The sequence below is a fragment of the Hyposmocoma kahamanoa genome, unplaced genomic scaffold, assembly GCF_003589595.1.
Source record: "Hyposmocoma kahamanoa isolate Upper Pololo Valley unplaced genomic scaffold, ASM358959v1 230, whole genome shotgun sequence".
NCBI lineage: Eukaryota > Metazoa > Arthropoda > Insecta > Lepidoptera > Cosmopterigidae > Hyposmocoma > Hyposmocoma kahamanoa.
In genome coordinates, this window is record NW_020653749.1 from 895,584 (window position 1) to 905,579 (window position 9,996).

A 9,996-nucleotide genomic window follows, 5' to 3' on the forward strand; every position below is an offset into this window, starting at 1 on the left:
ATTCAAGTAAATATTAGTTCAAGATGCGCAAATAAATCGAAATTACAGGCACCACTAAAATTTACGTAATATAATTATTTTGATACAGAATAGCAAAATGGGGAGAAAAAAAATTCGTTACTTTGCAACACTTTCGTATCTTGTTGCCGCGAAATTATTTTTCTGTTTTAGTGAATATTTACATAAAAATATGAGTTGAAACGCATTACTTACTTGTGGAATGCGATGTTAGTGTCTATTTTGTTTGTCTGTTGTATTTTTACACCCATTTACCGCACATTTCGTCATTTTTAGCAAAAAATTTTGGAGCTGTTCGCGGTGCAATATGACCTTGAGCACTAACAGCCCGCGCGCTCCTGGGACGCGTTTGGAACCCTCTAACTTGCCTCACTTAGCGTGTGCGGGCTAGGTTTCTATGCGTTATTATTCTAAGGCTGCAGGCCGTTCCGTTCAATCAAACCTCTTAGATATATGGATAGAATTTTATTTGATACAAGCCTTGACTTCTTCGGGGCTCTTTTCAGTATTACTCTTACATTACATTACATAACAATTAAATTGAATTTTATTAACGGAAAATTAATCTTATTAATGCAAAAAAGTAAATAATTAAGAATTAAATTGATTTTACATTACGAATAACAGTATAATTATAATTAATTTACTTATAATTTTAAAATTAAGTGTTGATACTAATAAGAACTTTAATATGTAATATATTTAAGCAAGAGGTTTATAAGTTTTGCTTTAACAAAATTCAATATCAATACATTTATTCAAAACAAGGCGTCGATAAGTAGATTTTATTACAATATTTTTGCCCGCCGCCAATAGATGGCGTTAGGATCGAAATAAAACGCGCTATTAAAGTGTTCACTTCATTTGTACTAAGCCATGAATGTAAAATGTTCGTTAACTCTCTGAGTTATACGAACTCTTTCACGAATTTTTGTTGAGCGATCTTTTGGTTTACAAAATGAACCAGTAGACGCTTTACGTGTTAATGTGTTAGCGTAGTGAAAATAAACTAAAGTTATTTTTGATCTGCGTTTATTCTTAATGCAAATATTTATATTATTTAGTTATTTAATTTTTGTTAACATATGCCATGGTTTTTTTAAGAACCACTATATTAATTAATTTTTATATTTTAATAATAATATATTAAATACACGCTTGTTTTGTACTGAATTATAATAAAAAGTTATTTTGATATGTCCGTTAGTAACGGATTCCATACAAATGTTTGTGTACTATTTCATTGTTAAGTTTCGTTATTTAATATTTACTGTCATGTTAATTTGAAATTGTGATTTTCATGTTAGATCTTGAATTGTTTTTTATAATTACGCAAAAGGTTGTAACTGAAACTGAGAAACAGGAAAGATATTTTAGCGCGCAAGGCGATAGTGGAGCCATCTTTTTTCCTTGCGGGAAGGCAAAGATCTATACCATGCAACCTAATCTTTTTTTTAAATCCGTTTCTAATCTCTTTTCCATTTACAGGGTCTTAACCCTGTCTGTCTTTTTTTAAGTATAACTTTTGTCTTGAATCCATAGGTACAGTCTTATCCATGAAAAGACTCTTGTGTTCTTTACAATTTAAATCTCTTCAACAGTATTTATTATAAATTCGTTGTGGAGCGATCTTTATCTGAGGTGTTTTAAAAGGTTAAGTGGCGCGGGCTGGCATACTGTTCCTGATTAAAAAAAAAAAGAATTAATTGTACTCATAGACGTAATGAAAAAAAAAAATGTACGTACGTAATTAGACCCTGTTCTTCTCCCCATTCAGGCATTCTGCTAGACGAGCTTCACGATTGGGTTGTAAGGTTTGTGAACCTCACCATTGCGTTTGTGGGGTCATGGTTGAGGCCACCACGGCCTTAGTTGTCAGAGGTGCGCGGGGCAGTTTTCAAGACAATATACAATAAATGATTTAGGCTTTGGTGTTGGCAAACGTGGCTTGTGTCTTGGAGCCTCCGGGGCTGTGCCGTACAGATAGCAAGAGACCTGACGGCCTTACACTGTTTCCGTCACATCGTCGGGTCAGCCGCAGAGTATGCGGCAAAATTGAAACATGCCAAGTACAATGTCTTGGAACCGATGTACGATTTTGTGCCAATTGCTGTGGAGACTGCGGGGATTCGAGGTTCGGAGGCCAAAGAATTCACCAGGGAGTTGGGTCGTCGGCTTAGAGATAGAGGCTGTGATCCACGCTCCGGGACTTGCTTGGTGAAACAAATTTCGTTGGCTATTCAGCGCGGTAATCCTGCCAGTTATGGGGACGTTTGAACCAGATTCAGAGAGGTCCTTTTTCATTGTACTAGTTGGATAAAAATGGCTAAGTCTGGTGAATTGCATTATCAATTTTTACGTGACGAAGCCTGTTGCTGATTTATATTTGTGTCTTCCTGAAGAAGCCTTCTTTGCGGATTGACATAATTATGTGATTAATTTAGTTTTTTAATTTATTTATTTAAATTCACCAACGCTTAATACATTCGGTTACTATAATATTTTACACACATTCAACAGGATATTACAGTTAAAATGCTTAACCAATTTTAAAAGAACATGCCGTGAAATGAGTATGAAAGTTAAAACAATTATTATTAATTTAGTGCTAGTTTACTGTACTTACATTACATTATACATTACACTGTATTAACCATAGATTTAGTATATAGGTACCCATAGATTGGCAATGCAAGTGAAAGAGAGTTAGTATACACGTATGTTAGAACGAGATGGGTAGACGAGACCACTTCATTATAAGCTATGAGGCTATATGAACCTAGGGTCAGCTGACAACGAAACAAATTTCATTTTTATTTATTTTTTATTTTATTTTATTTTATTCAGGAAAACAAACGGTCACATACAAGATTTACATAATATAAAACGATAAACTACAAAAAGACCAAGCTGCTCCATAAATTTAACACAAATATAAATTTAGAATGGAATAGAATATGTACACTGCAATGGTAACTTAACAAAAAAATACATATAAATATTAGAAAGGTAAATACTAGATAGGGAGAATGGTACTTCGAGCGCAAGTAATGCCAAAGAAGTATGTTTCAAGTTTAGGGTAATCTGTGAAAAATAATATCGCCCACTTTTTGTCTATAACTAACTAAAGATGTACAAAAAATGTCGACATCTTTCAACTTATCGTTATAAAACTTACAAGAACGTCTAATAAAAGTGTTTTTGGCATAATTTGCAGAACTAGGATTGCAATAAAAGGTTTCTTTGTAACGCGAGGAGATTCTTGGGACACTAAAGTTAATTAGTTGTAATAAAGAAGATGAGTCAATGTTACCATTAATTATTTTATATAGAAAAACTTCATCCAAAAAGACACGTCTGCTGACTAGTGAATCAATATTGTATCTTTTGGCAGATGTTTGATAGTCAATAAAACAGTTTCCGGTACGGTAGTCTAATGATTTCAGAAATTTGTTCTGAAGCTTTTCAATGCGAGCAATATGAACTGCATATTGGGGACACCATACAACGCATGCGAATTCTAATAGAGATCGAACGAAAGCATAATATAAAATTTTGTATGTAAATACATTACTAAATGGTCTAGTGAGACGTAAAATCAATCCTAGCTGCTTATAAGCTCTGGAAATTATATTATCTATATGACTTCTAAAATGCAGCTTGGCATCTAGTATCACCCCGAGATCTCTAATTTCATGAACACGCTTGATTTTATTATCAGAAAGAACGTAGTCATAGTTTATAGAGTTATGTTTACGAGTAAAGGATATAACAAAACACTTATCAGAATTTAAAAACAGTTTATCCTTTTCACAATAATTTACAAATCTTTGCAAGTCTGATTGCAACTTTAGGCAATCCTCAGGGGTAGAAATAACTTTAAAGATCTTCGTGTCATCTGCATAAAGCAGATGATGTGAGTCATGAAAACAAGAACCAACGTCATTAATGTATATTGTGAAAAGGAATGGACCTAAGTGGGAGCCCTGCGGGATGCCCGAAGAAATTTCAAGGAATCTAGAAGTATAGCCCTTCAAAGCCACAGCTTGACTTCGATTAGAGATATAAGAACATAGCCATCTAAGTAGGTCTCCGTGTATACCGAACTCTGATAATTTACCCAAAAGCGTAGAATGACAAATTTTGTCGAAGGCTTTGGAAAAATCGGTATAAACGGCGTCCACCTGATAGCCCTTGTCAAGCGCATTCAGAAGAAAATCAGTGTACAATACCAGATTAGTATCAACACTCCTACCTCGGAAGAAGCCGTGTTGTTGCTGCGAAATATGATGAGACACTGTAGTACTAAGATCATCCACTACAATCTTTTCAAAGATTTTACCAAGTACACATAACTTAGAGATCGGTCTGTATTGTCGCACGTCATGTTTATCACCACCCTTCGGAATAGGAGTGATTAGGGCCCTTTTCCACATATCAGGGAAATGCCCTTCCTTAAGTGATTTAATGTATATAATAGAAAGGGGGATAGATAGTTCCTTAGACAATTTAGAGATAAAAAGAGGGTGTACACCATCCAAACCAGCACCCTTATTAACATCAACCCGTCCGAGATACTTTTCAACAAGACTATTTGTTATATAAATATTCGAGACATTGATAAAGGATTCTAAATAAGTTGATTCATCAAGAACGGCAGACGCGTCGTAGGGGGGGCTGGCCGGAATAAACACGGAATGAAAATAATTATTAAAAAGATTGCAAATAGTTTCTCCGTCAGTAGCAGAGAAGCCATCCATGGTCATATAAGACGGTGTATTGTTATGACAAAATTTAGACTTGATAAAACTCCAAAAATATTTCGGAGATGATGTAATTTTTTCTTCTGACAATTTTATATAATCATTGTAACATTCTGTTTGTAATTTCTTTTCGCGAGAACGTAATAATTTAAACTGCTGATAATCGCGAGGATCATTATATTTTTTCCACCTAGAATGGATTTTTAATTTTTCACGAATTAATTTAATGAGTGCCCGGGAATAAAAAATAGGATGCTTGTTATTAAATACCTTACGATTTGGAACATAAACTTCAATTAATTTATGTATAACAGAATAAAAATAGGCTACAGCAGTTTCCGTGTCCATACCGTTTAGCATTTGCCAATTTATATTTGCTAGATCTGTACGCAACCCATCATAATCCGCGGCATGAAACATATATTTTAATTGAACATTGGCCTCTAAATGTACCGAGTGAGGGAGCGACAATAAAAATTCAATAGCCTTATGATGAGGGTCCTCTTTGGTTAATGGTGAAGCAACAGTAACGCGGCAATCGCAGTTACTTAAAACTAGGTCCAGTATGCGATCATTGGCGTTAGAACAATTATTAAATTGTTTTAAATTTGATAAACACATGAAATCAGAAAGTGCAGTAGCCTTGGGGTCATTATTTGCGTTCAAAGTGAGATAAGAACTCTCTGTTAATGACCACAAAGCGTACGGAATATTAAAATCTCCTAATAGTAAAAAAGAATCATCTGGAAACTGTAGCATCCGGTCGTATACACTATCAAAAAATAATTGCAATGCGTTTAAAAGAGCCGCACCGCGTTGCGGAAAGTATCCGCAACCTATATGAATAAAGGAGGGAGAGTGTGAGGCGCGGGAGCGGGCGCGGGAGTGGTGCGAAGGCGCCGGACTCAACTCTAAGGTTAGCCACAATTCCTCTGAGTCATTAGTGGAGCACCAGTCGTTGCGGCGGCGCACACGCATACCTGAGCGAACGGCGATCATAACGCCCCCACCCACCTCACCGCCCGCGTCATGCCGGTCGCGGCGATAAACATCATAATCAGCAGAGAAATATTCGGCATCCTTAAAATCTGGTGTTAACCAGGTTTCTGTCAAAATAATCAAATCGTAGTTATTAAGTAAAACATTTGATGAAAATATGTGACTCTTAGTACGTAATCCCCTCGCGTTTTGATAGTATATTTTAAGTGAATTTAAGAGGGTCATTATGATATAAAATAATAAACAAATATGAAAGCCTACAAATTACGCCTGAATACACATGATATAAATAGTTTAATATGAATATAAAATTAGTTACAGCAAAATTATATAAAGTATTAGTGTTTTTAAAGCGACATTTCACTTTTTTATAATGACATAGTATGTAGTTACATAAACGATTGACATTTAACGTACGAGTAAATTGTGAAATTGTAGAAGATATAGGAAATATTTGCTCACAGTAGTGGAAAAGATATTGGTACCCATTGCATATAAAAGTGGTAATACAAGTTAACGATATCGGATATGGATTTATATAAAGGAAGGTTAGTCAACGTAATTTAGAAAGATCTGATTCATTAGCCACTCTTATTATAGCGGACTTATCATTTTTACGTAAAAATATTCTACAATCTCTAATCCAAAGATAAGTGTAATTCAATGATGTTTTTAGATCTCGGGCACGTTTAAGAAGGAGTTTGTTCACAGGAGTTAGGTGCTCGTTAACGTACACATTAATTGCATTAATTTCGTTTATTTTTGAAAAATAATTGGTTTTAAAATGTGAAATAGTGTTAAACGGACGTTTATTAGTCATTGTAAAGTTTTCAGTGTCCGGATGTAACTTATCTAAAAAGGAAAACTCGCAGAATTGTACATTTCACATATAAGTACTATTTAAATTTTTAGCTGTCTAAAAGCACTACCACAAAAGTTTTTTACTTAAATATATCCGTAAAATTACACCATTCAAGTGCATTAATAACCCAAATGTATACGAATTCAATTAAAAAATATATCAAATACGTGAATTTCTGAAATTCATAACCCCACTTTCATAGAGATTGACGCAATCGATAATATGTTATCGAGATGTCATTAACTGAAAAGAAAGGCAAAGGCGTGACTTGCATACTGCCGAAATCGTCTTCATACTTTTTTTTTTTTATTGAATCAGAAATTTCTGGATTTAGTACTTTATATTTAATTAATATTGCATTAGTACATTATATTTTGTTTACATTAAAACGAAAATTTCTTTTAATAGCATAGTTGAGGCACCCATTTTTTATGTTAATTATTGTTGTTGATTCAGATTTCCTCAAATCATTGAAGTACGACAGAAATGGCTTATAATGCCAAAGAGAGAAGACGGGGTTTCCAAAAAGTTTTCAAAAATATGCGGCAAATAAACACTTTGAGGAAAAATGCTTTTAAATAAAATGCCTTTAGAGGCAAGCAAAGAGTAAAGCTACGTTCTGGTTCTAAACCCACATTATTCATGCGGTATGTCTTACAATTAATTGATTTTTGTGCAGCACTACTCTCATCAACAACAAATCAGCGATTTATTGTTGTTAGAGTACTGTTCTGTTCCGAAATATGATGCTGATTTTTTCAAATTTGGTACACATATGCATTTGTGTGACCAAAACGTGCTACGTAAATAAATTAATTCTAAATTTTTAAGTCACTATTGGGAGGGAAAGTTCTTAAGAATATATATTTTTTGTAATTTTGAAATATAAATATTTTTAAGTTGTTTAAGAAAATAGACAAAAATTGATCATTCTACCCTTTATCTTCGAAACTACAGAGCCTAAAGTTTTGAAAAAATACAGAAATTATCTTTAAATTTCCCACTATTGTGCGAATAAACCTATATTTGCTGTTGGAATCTATTGGAGAACATATTCTTCAACTACAATGTTAAGTTTGTACCGACACCTCTCCGCGCGAGTTCAACTCGCACTTGGCCGGTTTTTTGGTTCTATTACTTATCTGCAAATTCACTGCTGTGATGCACTTCTATGTTATCATATCATACAATAATTATAATAGTTATATTTGTTTGTAGGTTGCGGTCGTCAGCTTGGTTCGTGGCCTCCATACTATCGCGCCGTAACTGATCATGGGTCTTATCACCATTTTGTAGAGCCATAGTGTTATCTTGGGTGAAAGTCCCCATTGTTTACCTACCATCCTATGGCACTACCAGTAGGTGATAGTAGCTTTCTTAATTTTCTATTGAATCATTAATTAACTAGTTAATTAACGTCTCGGTATTTTGCGTTAAGACATTTTGGTGAATACAACGAATGAAATGCCGGTGTAATATGTTAATCGATATTTAAGTTAAATCAGTGGATGGCGCAACACTATTTATCTTGCACACATGCACATTATACGCACACAGATGTATTTTTGTTTTGGTCTCGTCTCCAATACGTCAGGGCCAATCTATGGATATACTAAATCTATGGTATTAACAAATGATTATAAGTACATTACAAATAACATTCACTTATGTGCCAAAAATTGCAATATTGACTTCCTGAAGCGACGCAATTGGACTCCGAAGATATCCATTTCAAGAGGTAGAGCATTAAAATAAAAAAATAAAATAAAATATCTTGATTCTCAGACAACTAAATGGTCCTAAGATTGTTAGTAAACAAAACCCTTAATAACTATGTTAGCATAATATTGTAGTCTAGGCTCTACTCTATGAGTAGAACTACTGGCTGAGTGAATATAGTTTTGTATTTAGAATGTGTTTAAAAAATAGGATAGAGAAAAGAACATCTTGGCAGATCTAGAAATAGCCTCCGTAAGTGAAAATGTAAAAAAATACAATAAATATCAAGTTTATATTTGTAAAGTACCTCTCGCTAAGCAACCTAAGCTACGTCCCCAGGTTACATAGCTACAGTCAGCTCGGTCACCGAGGCGCACGTGTAGCGTGCAGCTCGTTGAACCTGCGGAGCACAGCACTGTCCAGCCTTCCCAAAACATTGCGCTTAGCGCAAAAAACTCGTCTGTGTGCGCAGCAGCAAACATATCTGACGCACTGCAGTGACGAGGAAGCCCCACCATCAACCGGAACAGGTTGTTATACAATATGAGCAGGGCGCTGTACGATCTTTAAGTATAACTAGACCGACTGCTGGTGTAGAACGTTTGGCAATATGCCTTGAAAGCGTGACCTTTACATCAAGTGAACGTCCTGCAAATCTCCGAGCCAGCATATTCCGCATAATATCAGTCATCTTTTAGGTCTTCGTTAACAATGTGCCTAAGGTACCTAAACCGCGCGACTCTTTGCAACGGCGAAACTTTGAGGTAAACACTCTTTTTGGAGTTGTACTTCAGATCAGAGCATTGACGAGACTGGCAAATCGAGCAAACGTAGAATTTGAACCGAGGATACTTTTAAATGAATTGAATTGTATTTAGTTTTTGAATGAATAAAGGCGATTTTGTTATATTTGCCTGGTTATAGCTATGTACAAATTTGTCTATACAATTAGTCCCCAAAGACATTTTATTTATTACAATAGCAAGAGTTCTAATTGGTAGTTCTTTTTTATTTTATTACATTTCCCATTGCGTAGTGTCCTCTACAATTATACTAGTTCGTAAAGGAGAACCGTCTCCTATGTAATTTAAATTAATGTATTTTCCATACAATAAGACAAGCTAGTATGCTTTTTGAAACCAACCCAAGTATCTACTACATCTGTTTTAGTCTAGGCAAGAACACTTACGACCAAACCGCAAGACCATATAATAGTGGTCGTAATCGGATAATAATTTCACTTACGTGGTAATTTTTTGCACTTTATTATGTTATGGCGATATAGAGTTAATAATAATAACGCACACACTCAACATAGCTCCGTTCTAGGGAAACCCTGTATCGCGGGTTTCCCTAGTGCGGGGGGAAACCATGGACACACACACATAGACAACCACAAATTACACCCAAACTCACGAGAGAAATAAATGTACCTGGGACCTCTGCGTGGCAGTCCGGCATGGTAACCGTTCGGCCACGGAGGCAGTTAATAATATCGTATTTAAACGTTGTACTTCGGTTATATTAAATAAATAAATCATTAGTAGCACACACATCCCGCATCATAATCATAATGCGACATGCTGAACCGATGTTGACTATTTTAACCGACTTCATAAGGAGGAGGTTCTCAAT